Genomic DNA, 5,988 nt, shown 5'->3' on the forward strand with positions numbered 1-5,988 from the left:
CCCCCCTTGTAATTGAACCCCAGGGGAAATTTTGATCTCGGGTTTCACCAAAGTGAGAATTTTAACAAGCAAAAGCATTTGACCAGACATGACAAGAGGAGTGAAAATCGCCCACCACCACCCTGCCCCTGTCACACTACATTGTTAATGAAAGACTGGTACAATGGGCAAAAACATTTCACTTAGCAAATGAAAGTGCCCTTCCCAAACATATTGTGCCTTCCCTTAGGTCTGCTTACCCCACGCTGACCCCATCAACTCTTTGAAAAACAATTGATAAAAGCGGTAACAGCAGTCGTCCCCGTTTCTCAGGCGGTTCACAGCATGACATACAGCAGTATGGAAAGCGTTGTTTCCCCCCTTTTAACTCCCGGGCTTCACTGCGGTTATTCTGAAATAGGGTAACAACACTTCTGTTGGTATCCCCGATTTAAAACGCCTTCTAGATGATAATAGACACTGCTGCAATATGACACCAAGAGGCGGCAGATTGAACGCACTTCGGCTTTAAAATGCACCATTTAGCGCATCACGTGCGCCCGTGTGTCGGGAAACGCATTTAATTTATAGATCTACACTGAATGGATATTTCGGCTTATCGTAAGGGCAAATGACTACGGCGGAAGAATTTGCATGCTTCTGCAAATGTCAGCATCCCGTCGTTTTTTTTTCCACTGACTTTAATGCTGCAGCGGTGCAAACCTCAAGCTCGATTCCGAAACGGGTGGATGTTCGTGGGCGTTTATAATGGCAAATATAACCGTGGGCCAATTGAGCGTGGAAAAAAAACGCTGCAAAATCAGATTGGATCATTTAGGGTGTACGCAGGGAGTGAATAGGGGCTGGGGGGGGGGGGGGGGCGCAGCAGCTTCTATCTCTGCCTGAGAGAAAACCTCCAACCTGGTTTGGTTTATTTTATTTCTGGGACAAGCACCCGCATTGCCACGAAAATTAACTACGCGTTGGCTTTTCTGAGAAACACAACCTCACAGAAATGAAGAAAAAAACTACTATATTAATCTATGTCACGTCCACTACTTGTGTCCTCTCTGCTGCTGCAAGGACACCGCGTATAATAGCGCTCCTGCTCCGCTCCATCCCCGGCTGTCCCCTCCTCCTCCTCCTCCTCCTCCTCTTCAACATCATCATCATCCTCCTCCTCCTCCTCCTCCTCCTCCCTGCACACCGTACATCGCCTCCTCCGCTGGCTCGCCACGATGGCCCTGGTATGCAGACAGCGCTGATAATGACATTCACTGTCTACACCACAGTCTGGCCTGGGAAGGCACCGCTGTCCGCCGTTACGCGCAGACACACACACACACACACACACAGATCGCTCGATGAGGGCACGGCGGGGTTTACAACCGCAGCTTCTCCCACACAGGTAGCAGACGGCCAAAATCGCTTTAAACCGCACGTTAAGCGTTACACATTTGCGTGTCATTTATTTCAAACGGTCATTTAAAAACGTCATAACAAAACACACACACGTACGAAAGGGGAAAGTGTTTTTAAAAAAAAGAAAGAAATTGGCTAGCATTCGTCTGGAATTCAATGAAGAAATGCAGTCTTTCAACGTTCGATATTAACTGCGCTAGCTAGCTTGGGCGCCCCAGCTTACCCCCCACCCTCCCCCGGGTACCTCGACTGTGGAGCGGTCAAAACGCTGAACCAGCCCGCAGGACCGTGAGGCGTGCTAACGCGGCTCTCAAGAGGACAGACAGAGGCTAACTTCGCCCGGGTCACCCCGACGGCGAGGAGCAAAGATTTAAAAAAAAATAACCGTGTCCGTCCTCACGGAGAGGGATAGCTCGCGGTAATATTGTGGCAGGGCTGTTTAAGCGATATAAACTGTCCAACCGAGAGTGCGAACACACCAAAGGGGGCTAAGAGCGACACAGTAAACTAACGTAACTGACGTTAACCCAGGTTAGCGTTAGCCCCCCCCTCGGTTCAACTGGAATCTAAACTTAACCGTTAAGTTAGTCGTCACACACGACAATCCGGTAAGAACAAATACACGCTTTAAAAAAAACGTCCATAATTATTAATATCCTTAATAATTAATAACACTTGCCTGAATTTAAAAAAAAAAACCCAGCTGCGAGCGTGTCCGCGTCGGTGGTTCTCTCCGATGCGGGGTCCTCTCCGTACTGGAAAAGCCTGGCGGACCGTCAACAAGACGCAGCGCGAGGCTCCACTACAGCCCCGTGACGTCACGCTGCACACGGGCTGAGAGGCGGAGACGTCACCCGGCTGACGGAAACTATGCGGGGGTGTCTCTCGTCTGCCTGCATGCCTGTCTGTCTGTCTGTCTGTGTGTCTGTCTGTCGGTCTGCGTCGCGCCGCCTGGGAGTTCTGTTTCCTCCCGGCAGGAATTAAAGCTGCGAGCGGAGAGAGGAGACGTCAACAGCGGGAGTCGATGCCAAAGCTGCGGTGCGGGGCCCATTTAGAAGCAGTCCAGAATTGGGTCCGCAACATAGTAATTCTTTGGTGTACGTTTTTCCCTTTTTTCAGTTTGTCAATTTTTTGATTATTCCAATTAGATGTTAAAATTGGTAGATTAATTTACTTTCTGTAGGATTTCCCCCATAATATACATTTCATTTTGAGTATATCTCCCGAAAAATCCATTCTTTTAGAGATTCATCTTCAAGCTGCTTTAGTTTAAATTATGTTGTAGGTCAATTTTATTGACATGGCCTCTGCTGGCATGTACTGACAAGACAGAAAGCTTGATCTCTCTTGTTGGCTTTCCATCAAGTTTGTGAAAATGAGAGCGAGAGGACAAACTCACTGGGCAAAAGGGCTGCTTCTTCCCCCACACCTCCCCCACACTCTTTTTATGAACCTATCCACTGCAAAAGGTCATGAGGTCATTTGGCCAGTCCATTGTGCCTCTAGTGCTGATGGGAGTTAATGAAATCTGTGTGGAGGAGGTCAGGAATTAGATTTTTTTAAATTATAGCAACATTTTCTTTTTTAGGTGATTGAATTCCATTTTTCATAGATTACTCCTGGTCTTGCCTAGAATCTTAATCTCTAAAGGTCATCATACTCTGTCAACGTAAACCGAGATCCTTTCAGCAGGCTGGCTGACTGACCCACAGCATGATGTCACACGTCTGTGAGGGCAGGGAGGCTTGATAAAGCTTTGATAAACAACACCGTCGGCTGTTTCGCCGCAGCCTCTCTCTCTGGCTCCCTCTTTGACAGCAAGGTCAGCATTTGTATTATGAGAGCAGATGTGCGTACACCCTGTCCAGCCCCAGAGAACAACAAGAGGGACATTGATTTTCCTGTAATAACATCACTCTGTGCACTGCGGAGAGTAAATGAATCTCATATCTGCCTTATTGTGACCGTCGCTGATAGTTCATTAGGGGCAGAGCCAAAAAGCTGAAGAATGAGGCGGCGCGGAGAGACGATGTGAAGGAGCCCGAGATCCACAGACAGAGTGTAACAAGAAAAGCACAGTGATAAGCCTCTCCATTAGCCGGGAATCTATCTGTTACTGTTATTAGTACTAAGTGGACCCTCGGGGCGGACACCTCGCAGTCGTTTTTAATGCATCCTGTCTGGAATCAATGTGGGATATTGAAATATGTCCGGAGTTGTTCGGGGGGATGCCGCTGTAATTTCGGGGTAATGACTGAAGCTGAAGTGCTGGTCTGAGGTCACACACCTTCACCACAAAGTCTGAGGTACCTCCCGGTCGGCTAGTGTTCTGCCGGCTGTGCACATGTGTGCGTCTCTGATCTGATAAAACGGCAATTGAGTTTATGTACCGTCGTGCAGGCTTCCCCCGAGGAAGATCATTTGTGTAGGATAGAAAATAAAGTACAGGGGAGGTGATAGTAGTGTGCTCGTATCTTTATTAATCTTTTGCTTCAGCTTAACCTTTTAATGCTTTTTTCAGGTAATGTATTGGCCTAATTCGGAGTAGTAATTGAATCGCTTAGTAACCGGTATGCACAGTAAGGGAGATTACTATTGGTGGAGGAAGTATTAAATTAAACCAGATAAAACATCTGCCTTGAAAATTGTTACAGTTGAAAATATACTTAAATATTTTTCCTGCAACAGACGAAAGGGATTAAAATATTAAAAGTCAATGCAGATCAACATCGTTACTAGTGATCTGCAAGACCACATACGCCGAAGGGACAAAAACAAGGCCATTGGCAGTTGAAACCAGAGAAAAACTAAAAGTGACTAATGTATATACATCGATATGTATAGTTTTTCTTTTAAATTAAGGGTACATGTGGGTTATTTTATTCTGAAATGCGACCGCTCTCCAATGAATGCTGCTTTGTTTCTTGCATGTATTCATTGTATCTTGTGTTCTAATCACGACACGTTAGCGCAGCAGCGTTCCCACTTGTGCATCCCATTCATTCGCATACATGTAGGTCTCAAGTGTCCCCTAATGAAACAAGTGTTTGTAATGATATAGTGGAGACATGTTGAGGTATACAATCACTTCAGTGTGAAAAGCACCTATTTAAAGCTAAATGACAGGAAAGAGGGGGTGGGGGGGTAGGAGTACATTTAACGATAGATGCTGAGGAACGACCCATTACCTCGATGCTGCAGTCAAGGGCACCGGTACATTAAGTGCCGCGGCATGGACGCCGTGGCCAAATGGAACACCAGCCCCCTTACATGGCAGTGTGTGTGTGTTTTACTAAGGGATCGCATTTAGCACCAAGTATGATTCTTCTGCTGCTTAATTAAATCCCCCCCTAGGGACAAAATAGTACACCAAACAAGAAAAGAGCAATTAAAACAGGATGTTTTTTTTTCAAGATCCTTCCCTGTTTTACATCATTAATTATACAAGGTTAGCCATCCTTGTGTCGTCCACAGGGTGATGTGGAGCTACAGTGCCTGGAGGACGGGGGGGGGGGGGGGGGGGGGGGGGCGTAACCCGTTCTGAGCCGGAGAGGGCACATGAACAATGTCAAACACGCCATTGTGGGAATAGAAAATTATGCAGACATCTATCCCCGTCCTGCGTGCAGCAATGCTCCATCTCTAGTTCTACAAGATGAGTCATTTTCCACTTAATCTGGTTTAATTGAGACAACATACAATGGTGTAGTGGAACAGGATATGAAATAAGCCTCAAACAATCCGTTTCTAACCACCATTGTGCGACTTATTGCAGAGCACAAATCAATCCGTTTCATTATTTCTTTCCACAACCCTGTTTTTTTCCCTCTCCTCTCGCACTGTGTGAGGGGCAGAGGGGAGGGTAACAATGTCAATGACCTTTGAACCTCTTGGGTACGCCAATGGGCCTTCTAAAAGCCAGGCGGGAGTCACGTGGCCGGAGCAGACACAAGCTACTGGAGTGGAAAAAGCTCAAGCTTAACGACTCAAGCCTAATTCCCTTCCCTCCAGACGCCCGTGTGGGTCCGAGAGCTCAGGTTTGGTCTCAGCAGTAAAACCGTCAGAATCAGCCTGATGGGGCGAGTTCGTTCAGACAAGACATTTATTTGCATAATTCCAACACAGCGACCGCTGAGTGCTAAAAGTTTTTTTTTTTTAAGTGTATTTTTTATTTTTAAGAGGACACTGGTTCAAACTGTTAAGGCTAAAAGCTTTTCGGCACTGTGGTTCTTTGGTGCAGAGTGAAATATTTCAGTGCCTTGATGTTGAAACCCACATGTCGGTGATCTTCAAACCTTTACATAAGCGCCATGATGAGGTTGATGTTTGGGGTATTTTTAGAAAAATGTTGTTTAATTTAATGTCAAACATGCACTTTAGTGATTCACTATTTCATTAAAATAATGCAGAAAGATTTGCAGCAGAAGCGCAGCTATCCTGACTGTCAACTAGTATGGATCAATTTCCAATAAAATACTGGATCCTACATTTCCCACAATGCAATACAACAGCCAGACCTGCCTGATGTGTTAAATCAGTAAAGGGGCCCCTTTGAATGATTGACAGACCCACACTGACACAAGCACA

At 46.1% G+C, this 5,988-nt stretch overlaps 1 protein-coding gene across 1 annotated transcript in view; it reads right to left on the bottom strand.

Moving 5' to 3' along the window:
• Positions 1 to 1,727, bottom strand: part of skila (SKI-like proto-oncogene a) — a 29,189-nt gene extending 27,462 nt beyond the window's left edge. The window contains exon 1 of the mRNA XM_037458599.2: positions 1,646 to 1,727. The gene's annotated coding sequence lies outside the window, so the exon portion shown is untranslated. The remainder of the gene's footprint in view (positions 1 to 1,645) is intronic.
• Between the last annotated feature and the right edge of the window lie 4,261 nt (positions 1,728 to 5,988).

The sequence above is a fragment of the Pungitius pungitius genome, chromosome 15 (genome assembly GCF_949316345.1).
Source record: "Pungitius pungitius chromosome 15, fPunPun2.1, whole genome shotgun sequence".
In the NCBI taxonomy this organism is placed as follows: Eukaryota; Metazoa; Chordata; class Actinopteri; order Perciformes; family Gasterosteidae; genus Pungitius; species Pungitius pungitius.